The following is a 12,520-nucleotide window of genomic DNA, read 5'->3' on the forward strand; positions in this document are numbered from 1 at the left end:
GAAGACAGAATTTCCTTAGATTTCATTTGACTTTGGATTAGTATCAGTAATTGAATTTACCAAGCATTCTAAAATTTGCAAGAAAGGGATAGATGGGAATAAATACCATATTAGGAATGCTATTCAATGCCTGTGAAAACTCTAAAACTTGAATTTTAACTTTGAAGCTCATTGTATGCAAACATGAGGAATGATTTGTAAGAGATTTTTGAAATAAATATGCTGATAGTGTTATTGATTCCATGGCTTCATGTAACTATTAAAGACAAGAATGTTTCCTGCCATGTAACTCTCCTCAAGTATTTTGTTGAGTTACTTGCAATTTATCAGTGGAAGAAGAAATATTTTATTTTACCTCTTTTTTCCAGGAAGAAGTGGGAAGCTTCTTAAGTTTCGTTTCTTCTTATGGTATAGAAAGCGGAAAATTAAAACTATAATACTGCAACATTCTTCACTTAGTCACGCCCCTTCCTTCTCTATATTATGTATAAATAACACTGTTTCCTGGATCAGAGTATCTGTATTTTGTATTTTTATCTTTGATTTCTAGTATAGATATGTTTCCCTAGCATTCTCCTGCAGGGTCTATCCTGTAATTTTTTTCCTAATGAGAGAAATGAAGTCAATCATTTCTTGATCTGTCAAAGCATCTATTATTTTAAACAAAGCTAACCATTTCCACCATTTTGAGTATGATAATTCCATCCTTAAGCCATTTTTCTATATGTCCAACATCACACACAGACCCATGGACTAGTACAATTTCTATTTATTTCTTGGTTTTCCTGAGACCCTAACCTCATAAATTTCCTTTATATTACAGAGTATGAATTATTTTCCCACTGAACAAAATAGTATTATTTAGTTATTTTCATGATCTTGCCATGCCAAACATGTCTAAAGTTTATGTAACCACCTATTATAGTCAGAACATAAAAACATCTCCCAGTGTTTCTTGTGGTTTGACTTATGCCTTGCTTCTTACCTTCTGCTAGTTCTCTCTTGCTCCAGTCATTCTTTTTCACCCAGTGGCAATTAAAATCTATTCTCTGCTTTTTCTGTCGGTTTTATATTTTAAAGCAGGGTCAAAAACCTTTTCCATAAAGGGTCAGATAATAAATATTTCAGGGTTTGGAGACAGTGTGATCTCTGTCACCGTTACTTAACTCTGCTGCTGTAGCATGCATGCCGCCATAGACATAATGAAACAAATGAGTGTGGCTATAATTCAAGAAAACTAAAAAAAAAAAAAAAAAAAAAAATCAGAGAGGCTGATTTGGGGCTATGGGTTGTAATTTACTGTTTTAAAGAATTTAAATGTAACCTGACATCTAAGATCTCAACCCTTCAGTGTCATTTTTGGGATGTGTTCACCTATAAGTAAGGAACTGTCCACACCATCTCTCAGAAAGATCTTTACATCTCTCAAAAGTTCTAAATTAACAAAACATTTTTCTTCATGTAAGATGCTGATCAGTACTGCTACATAAGCTCAAAATTTCATTGTATATGCAAATCTCTTGATCTGCTTTGTAGATCATAGCACTGGTATTTGGCCCTTGGGATCATAAGATGGATCCTATAGGTTAAGGCATCTTATCCATGTAGGAAGAAGGTGGAAAGGCCGAGGACATAGGAAAAAATGCTTCTCTAGTTGAATTTGCCCACTTTTTAAAGTGCTTATCAGAATCTGTAATCGACAATTTCTGTTTACATCTCGTAGGCAAGAACTGAATCATACAGCACATGAAATAACCAAAAAGAAAAGAAAAAAATAGCTTAAGAAATTGCACTGTGTTTTTTTGTTTTGTTTTGTTTTATCTTAAACACAAACACCCACTTTGGTTCTTTATTAATTCATGAAGAGTTTCCTTACTTTTTAAATAGCACATTGTGTGGTCTGTATGATTTATTTAACTAGTCCTATAGATTATTATTTAGGGTATTTCCAAACTTTGTGGTAACTAAAAACATTTATTAACATATGATTCCATGCAGAAATAAATGTATTTTCAGGATAAGTTTCTAGAAATGGAATTGCCAGGTAAAAGAAATTTTCGTTTGCAAGTTTAATAGATCCTACCAGATTTTTTTTTACCATAGAGAATGTACCAGTTTGTTCTCTTAACTACAATAGCTATATTTGTTTCTCACTTACAGAGGCAGAAGCTCTGAGGCCTCCTCCAAGCTGCTTCTGCACGTGATTTGACCATGGTGAGGGGCGGTGGCAGTGGGCAGTGAGGACACTAGTCTTTTCAATCTTACATGAGGTAGAAAACTGTATGAGTGTCATTTGCAGTTTCAGGCACTAAAAAGAATCACTTTTTTTATAAAGCAGAAACTAACACACCATTGTAAAGTAATTATACTCCAATAAAGATGTTAAATAAATAAATAAATAAACAAAATAAAAAGAGTCAGTTTATTCAAAAAGGCCAGATTCTCATTCAATATGCACATAGAAAAGGGCTAGAAGTTGGAATTTTTATGACCCCTGAATTTTAATAGACATTAACTCAGCTGAGAAGTAGGCATAGATGAATGTCATGTTCTGACAACTAAGATTCACAGTTCTCTGAGGGCTAGAGCAAGTAAAGTGGTAGAGGGGTTAGAGGAAATAGTGTACCTTTCAATATTCATTAAAATAGGGAGAGCAGACAAAAAAATCCTCTTTCCCTATAGACTAAATATTTACATGAGAGAATGTTGTGTTAGCAGGCATGAAAACGTTAATCTCGTTGTACATCTCCATCAGAGCTCTTGGATAATCAGGTACCTTGTCAATGATCAGTCATATTTTGAAAGGAATATTTTGCTCTGAGTGGTAGGTCTTAACAGTGGGCTTAAAATATTCAGCAAACCACGTTGTAAACAGATGTGCTGCCATCTAGGCTTTGTTGTTGCATTTACAGTGTTGAGCACAGACAGAGGAGACTGAGCATAATTCTTAAGGGCTCTAGGATTTTTGGAATGGTGAATGAGCATTGGCTTCAATTTGAAGTCACCAGCTGCATTAGCCCCTAACAAGAGAGTTAGCATGTCCTTAGAAACTCTTAAGCCAGGCATTGACTTCTCCTCTCCAGTTATGAAAGTGGTAGACAACACCTTCTTCCAATAAAAGCCTGTTTTGTCTACACTGAAAACTATTGTTTAGTGTAGCCACCTTCATTAGCATCTCAGCCATATCTTCTGAATAGCTTGCTGCAGCTTCTACTTCAGCACTTGCTGCTTCACCTTGCACTTTGATGTTAATAGAAATGGCTTATTTCCTTAAACAATGTGAGCCAACCTCTGCTAGCTTAACACTTTTCTTCTGCAGCTTCCTCACCTCTCTCACTCTTCATAGAATTGAAGAGAGTTAGGACCTTGCTTTGGATTACGCTTTGACTTAAGGGAATGTTGTGACTGGTTTGATCTCCTATCCAGACCACTACAACTTTCTCCATATCGGCAAAATGCTGTTTTGCTTTCTTATCATTTGTGTGTCACTAGAGTAGCACTTTTAATTTCCTTCAAGAACTTTTCCTTTGCATCCACAACTTGACTGTTTGGAGCAAGAGGCATACTTATTGGCCTATCTTGACTTTCAGCATTCCTTCCTCACTAAGCTTAATCATTTCTAGCTTTTGATTTAAAGTGAGAAACAAGCAAACCTTCCTTTCACTTGAACACTTAGAGGCCATTGTAGGGTTATTCACTGGCCTACTTTCAATACTGTGGTGTCTCAGGAAATGGGGAGGCCCAAGGAGAGGGAGAGAGATGGGGAAACAGCTGGTCAACGTAGCAATCAACACACATATAACATTTATCAAGTTCACGGTCTCATATGGTCATGGTTCATGGTGCCCCAAAATAATTACAAAAGTAACATCAAAGGTCACTGATCACAGATCACCACAACAAGTATAATAATGATGAAATGTTTGAAATATTTCGAGAATTACCAAAATGTAACACAGAGACAGTAAATGAGCAAATGCTGTTGGGAAAAGGGTGCTGACGGACTTGCTCGATGGAGGGTTGCCAAAATCCGTCCATGTGTAAGAAACGCAGAATACCTATGAAGAGCAATGAAGCAAAGCACATTAAAATAAGGTACGCCCGTAATGACAGTGCTTACCTTTTGGGACAGGAATTGACTGGAAATAAGCATGGGGAGTTTTTTGAGGTGATAGTTACGTTCTCTATCCTATTTTAAGTATTAATTACACAAATATATATGTCAAAACTCATTTGTACAATATCTGTGCTTTTCATCACATGAGGTAAAGAGAGAGCCAGAGAGAGAGAAAGAGAGAACAAGAGAGGCAGAGACAGACAAGAGGGAGAGAGAGAGACCCTTCTGCCTCTCCCCATAGTTTTATTGTTTTGTGAGTTATATGTTATCTGGAGCTGTAGCACTATATCACTACCATGAAAGAAGTGACCTTATACTCTGAGGAGAGCTAGAAAACCTAAATACATAAAAAATGAAAGGAATGTGGACCTTTATTGACATTATTTTGTTGCTTAACCAATCTTGAAAGTGAAGAATTGTATAACTCTTTAATTATATGAAATTCCTTCATTATATGAGTCATTTTGAGTTGGGTTTTCACCTCTTAAACCTGCATGTATATTAACTGATGCAAGTCTAAAAATATAATGGGATATATATGTGTATTTAATAAAAACATATCTATCCACTGCTGACATAAACATAAAGTGAACCACATATTTCAGTTTTAATTTACGGACTTGAATTCAGTATGACTTAAGATTCAAGAACCGTACTTTAAAAAAAAGATTTTTTGCTTCTATACCCAAAATTCAACTGTCAAACATAATTACTCTGATGCCTATAACTATTTATAATGAATATATGGGTAACTGTTGTCATGTACATTAATGCCTCTGAACCATCCTTCTGATGTAGGATATTTAAGGAGCTAGAAGCTCAGAGTGGAACATTATAAAAACTCTCCAAAATAGATGCTTTAGATAGATATAAAGCACACTAGATAGTGTCTCCTGATAGTCTGACATGGTTTGAAAAGCTAGGGTATTATAAAGAGGGCACCATCTGTTTTCTCTTTTCGGTTTCTAAGCATATTTGAAAAACATTTGATGACAAAATGTGCTCTTTGTCGATAAATAAGAAAACATAATGCCTTTAGACAAAATATAAGAGGAAATCTTTCTCTCAAAATAGTGCCAAGAGCAAAGGATTTGGTATCAGTGTATGGAGGCTTGTGTTGTCACTCTTCCACTTGGTAGGTGGGGAGACAATGGTAAGCCAGTTAAAATAAACAAACCTGATTTCCTATACTGCAAATGCATAAAACATTTTAGAATACTAATGTCCTGAACCAATGCTAAATGTTAATGTAAGCAGAATTTCAAATGCTGTTTTACATTATATTCCATATACCTTAATTCAAAATATTGTGACTTTTTGATATAAACAAAAATGTTTAAATGGGCTAAGTCAAGAGAAAGCAGGTGGTACTATGTGGCAAACTGGCTCATTGTTGTTCTAAAATTCATAAAGCGTATTTGTGTTTTCTGTGAATACTGATACTTCTTATGACTTTACCTGTGTAATTTTAGCATAGGAATATGGAATAGAATATAAGAAGAAAATGCTCATGTCCATAGTTATGGGCAAAACTTAAGACATTGTTTTTACTCTTCACAATCCCATTCATACCAGCAATACCAGGTATGTTCTCACCTTACGGACTGTACATTGGATGTTCCTACTTACCACCAATGAAAATTACAACCCCACTTCCCAACCAGACCAGTTACCCTCTGTAACCTGCTTCAGTCTTATTTTTCTTCTTTTTACATTCTAACATTCTACATAATTTAGGATCCTTTAATGTTTATTATTAAGAATATTTCCCATACTGTAATTCAAGCTCTACAAAGGCAGAGAACTTTGTCTGTTTTGTTCCCTGAATTATCCCAAATACCTCGAACAGTACCTGATACATACTGCTCCTTAATAAATACTTGCCAAATGTTGAGTAAATGAAAACCTGTATTGTCAAGCAGTTATATTACTTAAAATATATTTTTACACGTGTGTAAATGACACACTATACCCAGGGGAAAATTTAATAATGGTGAATTTATAGTAACATAGATATTAAGTAGTAAAAGATTGTGTTCAAAATTAGGATATTGTGCCATGAAATGCTGCACCTCCTGGTTTGCATGTTTATGTGTACATGCAGAGGTGTATCTTTAAGAAACATGAGTGTTCACAATGTGGTGGGTTAGCTTGACACAGATAAGGAAGGCACCTGGGGCTGGAGAAGTAAGGTCAAGATTTGGACCTCAGCTTCAGTATTGATGACTATCCCCATGACTTAAGCATATCCCTTCACCAATCTGGGCCTCCTAGCATTTAGCAGTGTCCAGCATAAGATGTGCTCTTTGAGTGAATGATTTAATACATAAATGTTTCTTCTTCCAAAAATTCATACACGGAGTATAGATGATCCTGATGTCCTTTTCAGCTTTGAGGATTATGCTTTTCCAAAAAACCATTTTTTTCTATTATGTAAACATCTTACATTAATGTAATGATGTGAAATATTATTACATTGAGGAAAGTGTATGATTACATTCCCACAGTAAACTAGTTCTAAGTTTTGCTCAAATTCTGCCCTTTCAGAAAGGCCAGGTTCTGTGGAGAGTACAATAAAGCTTTGGAATTAGATAGATTTTGGTTAAAATCCACCTTTATTATTGAACAAGTATATCACCAGCCTGAATCTCAATTTCCTCATTTGTAAATGACCTAATTAAGATTCACTCCAAATGGTTATTGTGAAAATTAAATGAAACTAACACACCATTGTAAAGCAGTTATACTCCAATAAAGATGTTAAAAAAAAAAAAAGAAGAAACTCAGAAGAAAAGATACAATGTCAAGAGTGGGAAAAATACAAAACTACATTTAACATTCTAGTGGACATGAAAAGATGCTGTATCCATGAAACAAAAAGGAGTGACATTATCGAAATAGAAATTTAAGAAAAACTTCCTTGAAATTAAAAATATGATAGAAGAAAAATTCACTAGAAGGGTTATAGGATAAATTTAGAAAAAAACGCCAGAAGATAGAATGGAAAGACAAATAGGTCAAAAATTGCTGAGAAATTATATGAAAATCAGAGATTTAGTCCAGGAGGTCTAAAATCCAAATAACAGTAATTCCAGAAAAGGGGAACAGAGAAAATGGATGAGGATAATATTAAAGAGATTATTCAGATGTCTTACAATTAAAGGAAATGTGTCCATATTGCATACTGAAAGGATCTAGCAGTGTCCAGAAAAGATAATTGAAAAAGAACCATACCAAATGCACATCACTGTGAAATGATAGAAGAGCAGAGATTAGGAAAACGACAAGGCAATGAATCTCATTAAAATCATCAGAACTGAAAATGGCATCAGCCTACTTACCAGCAGCATTGGAAACTATAAATGGATGGATAGGAGCCTTCAATATGTGAAGGAAAAATGATTTTCTTTTAAATATAATTAGAACTGGTTAAGACATATCACAATATATGAAAATTAATACAATGGACAATTTAATAGCTTCCAACTTAATAAATAAAAACATTACCAGATAGTTGAAACCCATGGAAAATCCTTTCCATTTCACATTTATCTCCCTCCCTTGCAGATGAAAAGACCGTCATCACTGTCACCATAGGTAGCATCTGATGATTCAAATTTATTTATACCTGTTACATAGGCATGTGTCCCTAAAAATATAATCATTTCTCATGTTAAAAATGTAGATGGAATTATACATGTGTATAAAGTATGTAAAATTATCATAATATATATTATTTTTCCCTTGAGGGGAAAAATAAAATGAGATGATGCATGTAAAGTACTCAGTACAAAGTTTGGCACACAGATAGTGCCAAATATATGTTATATATGTATATTATGTAAGGGAAGACTATCTCTTCCCTTTTCCATATCTCTTCTTTTTCAGTTTATTGAAATATCTTGACATACAGCATTGTATTAGTTTAAGGTGTACAACATAATGACTTGGCTTACATATATTGTGAAATGATTACCACAATAAGTCTAGTGAACATCCATCATCTTATACAGTTACAAAAATAAGAAAAGAAAAAAAGGTGTTTTTTCCCTGTGATGAGAACGTTCAGAAGCAACTCTCTTAACAACTTTCAAATATACCATACAGCAGTGTTAACTATAGTCATCACATACATTACATCCCTGGTACATATTTATCTTATAAATTGAAGTTTGTGCTTTTTGACAACCTTCATCCAATTCATCCTAATTCATTTTTGTAAAATTATTTATATTTTGGAACAATTGATGTTTAATAAATCTCACTGAAAATGAGCTACCTCTATTGAAAACTTGAAGCATGTCCCTAAATTACCAGACGCATATTCGTGATAATTAATTGTAATAAAACAAGATTTAATCAGTTCTAATAATTATATCCTGCGCTATGAAACACTGAATTGTTAGATGCCTTTTTACATAATTGTTCTATTTGTTTCAACTAACACATTCAGATAAAAAGACATGTCACCTCATATACTGACTCAATCTAATTTATTTCTGATGTACAACAAATTGGAATTAACAATAGCCATTTTTCTTAAGTGTTAACAGTATAGTACCTAGCTCATGGACATCATTTGCTGATTTTGTTATTATATTTAGAGTGATAAAACTAACTGCCAATATTATTTTATACAGTTGGGAAGCTCCTTGCATGTTCATTGACAGCTTTCTGAATTCCAGTATAATTCTATTTGTCTTTTTCTTTTTGGGGGGCTTCTTATGCTAAGTAGTTATTGATTTTTGCAACTATTGCCCCAATTTTGGCAATCAATATGTCTTCAACATTCTAAGTGCATTTAAAATCACCATCCTACAATTTATGTCTGAGTACACTAAAATAACTATAAAAAGAATGAGAGAATTTAACATATATTCTTTTATAAGAACATACTAAGGTTGGATGATTGTAAGTTGATAATTTGATGCTTTCTTATACTCTTTAATATTGACAAGAGTGAGCACATGATTAAGAATGTGTAGTTTACCAACCACTTGCCTATCTATTAATTTATATGATTTACATCTCCCCCCTGAGGTACACATCATTATCCCATTTCACAGGTAAAGAAAACTGACTCAGAGAAATTAAGTGACAATTGAGATTATGTGTTTTATAAATAAAAAGTTAGGAACAGAGCTCTTGTCTTCAACTCCACATATTATCATTTTTAAGACACTCAGTATTCTCTCTACTCTGTTCCCCTCAGGTGAGTTGAAATAAATACACTATATTAACTTGCATCACTAGCTTTCTTCCATTCAAAAAAAAAAATTGAAAGAGACTGTCAAAACTAAGACAGTCTCTTAGCTGTTAAGACAAGAAAAATGTGTAAACCACAGTAATACTGTCCCAAATGAGGAGTAAAACCATGAAATAGAAAACTCCATTTAACTAATAAAGCAAAATGCAGAGTCTTATATTTTGACATTACCTTTCTACTGCTCACCATCCCAGTACAACTGCTTGCTTTAACTCACTTCAAAATGCCAATCCTTAGGAATATATTTCCTATTATATACCTTGATTAAAATGAAATACAAGGTAGAGGTTGAATTTGAGTTCTGCAGGCAGACATACTTGTGTTCCTGGCTCTAGTACTTACTAGTGAGATGATCTTAGGCAATTTACTTGAGCTCTCTAAGCCTTACGTTCATCTTCTGTAAAAAAAGCAATAATAAGTGTATCTTTAAGGTTTCTCTTAAAAGCATAAGAAAACCTCTAGCTAGTTTAAGTGGACAGGTTTTAAGTGTTTAAAAAAGTCCACGGGATGAACAAAAGAACTACGTAGTTCCTTTGAACAAGTTGAAGTTCAGGAACAAATCAGGTCCCAGAATCCCACTGTTTCTCCCATTATGTGGAAAACTGGCATAGAGCTAAAGTAAGCCGTGAAATCAGGAAGCATTTGACCATAGTACCATGTGATAATGTACACCACCAAAATAAATGCTTGTAGCTTGCCCTTTACCCCATTTAATATAGTTCCACGTTCTAGTCATGTGCAAGTACATCAGATTGGCAAACTCAACAAAATCCAGAAGCTGGTTTCAAGGGGGAGCATCAAGAAGGTAAGATTTTAGCTTCCCGAAGAAAGCATACAGAAGGAAATTAGAACAAATGTTGAGCCAGCCAATTGATTATCTACCACAATAATAACACATACCTTGGATTTCTGTTTGGCTTATTACATCAGATAATGAATATGATGTTCTTGGGCCAGTATTTTATAAAGTCTCAATAATTGCTAGTTCGTATGATTATAATGATAATATTGTTCTTGGCCAAACTATCCATATATGTCCTCTCCTTGGTTTTTTCTTTGTAAAGCTGAAAGTACACACACACACACACACACACACATACACACACACACACACACAAATTCTGTACTAAACCATAAGGGAATAATAAAGAAGAAATGGCTACAGAGACTAACAGAAACACAAACCAAAAACAGTTTGATCTTTTTTTAAGAACATAAACATTTTTCCAAAATATATAAGGAACTTGTAAAACTCATTAGCAAAACAAGCAAACAAACAATCAAACTTAAAAAATGGGCAAAGGACTTGAATATACATTTCTTCAAAGAAGACATCCAAATGGCCAGCAGGTATATGAAAAGTTTCTCAACATCAAATCATCAGGAAAATGCAGATCAAAACCACAATGAGATATTACTTCACACCTGTTAGGATAGCTATTAACAAAAACAAAAACCCCAAAAGGTAACAAATGTTGGTAAAGATGTGAAGAAATTACAATACTTGTACACTTTTGGTGAGAATGTAAAATGGTACAGCCAATATAGAAAATGGTAGGGAGTTTCCTAAGATATTAAAAATAGAACTATCATATGATGCAGCAATCCCAGTCTTGGATATGTTTCAAAAGAAATTGAAATTAGGATCTTGAAGAGATATCTGCAACTTCATGTTCATTGCTGCATCATTCATAATAGCCAAGATACAGAAACAATCCAAAGGTCCTTTGAAAGATAAATGAATAAAGAAAATGTGGTATATATAAAATGGAATATTATTCAGTCTTTTAAAAAGGAAGGAAATAACTACCATTGCAGCAATATGGATGGACCTGGAATACATTACTATAAGTGAAATACGTTGGTCACAGAATGACAAATACTGCATGATTCCACTTATATGAGGTATTTGAAATAGTAAAACTTATAGAGGCAGAAAATAGACTGCTAGTTGCCAGGAGATGTGGGAAGAGGAAATGGGGAGTTGGTATAAAGTTGTAGCTGTGCACAAGTTAATGCCTATAATTAACAATATGGTGTTGTGCACTTAAAAATTTGTTAACAGGGCAGATCTCATACTATTTATTATACAACAGTATGAGATCTCATACTATCAATAAGTAACCTCACTATTAAAAACACACACACACATAAATGGACACCCAGGCCACTTTGGAGATTGATATGTTCATTACTTGGTTGTGGTGATGTATTATATGCGTATGCATATGTCTAAACTGATCAAATTGTATACATAAATATGTGCAGTTTTTGTATATCAATTATACCTCAACAAAGCTGTAAAAGATAAAATTTTAAAAAGCAAACAAAACTCATAACATCTGCCCTTTGACTCCACAGCTTCATAAGCACCATGGCTGATTTCCATTTTTGTCCTAGCACCTAGCTTTCCTCTACTATAGACAAGTCAGAATAACTGTAGCTCAAATAGTTTCTCTGACAAACTAAGCGTAAGTGAATTCAGATAAGTTATTAACTTATTTGAGCCGTTCTTTCCTTCAGTTTTCAATACAGATATCAACACCAATCCCAACTGTTATCAGAGTCAATGAAAGTAGCATATATTGAGTATCAGTTTGCACTGCCAATAAAATAAGTTTTTGTTTTTTTCCTCTTCATCTTCTTATGTCACAAAATCAAGACTTCTCACCAAACATGTTCAATTTTATTTGCAAAGACAAGAGGGACCTTACTTCGACTCTGAAGCTTACCTGGAGTTTTACCTTTCCATTCTATCAGCCCTTTAAAAAGTATGATTTTTTCAAAGTTGCCTGGCAGCACAAAATTTCACTCTTCAGGTAAAACCCTGAAAACCTTAAACACAGAGCTATGGCTTTACTTTAATAATGTCTAACAGGATAACTGTATTAGCCATAATACAACTTCTTAGCATTCACTTAATAGTGATAATAGCAATAATAACAGGACTAGTAATAGCTATTATTGAGTGCTAAATACTACCTGGCACTTGTTTCATAGGATTTTTCGTGGATTACCTAATTCAATCCATCCAAAAAATTCGATGAGGTTGCACTACTTTTACCCATTGAAGAAATTTTACCCAGAGCCATAGATTACATAATTGGTAGTGCCATGATTTGAAACCAGGTTTGGAA

Source organism: Phocoena sinus, chromosome 5 (assembly GCF_008692025.1).
Source record: "Phocoena sinus isolate mPhoSin1 chromosome 5, mPhoSin1.pri, whole genome shotgun sequence".
Taxonomy (NCBI): Eukaryota; Metazoa; Chordata; class Mammalia; order Artiodactyla; family Phocoenidae; genus Phocoena; species Phocoena sinus.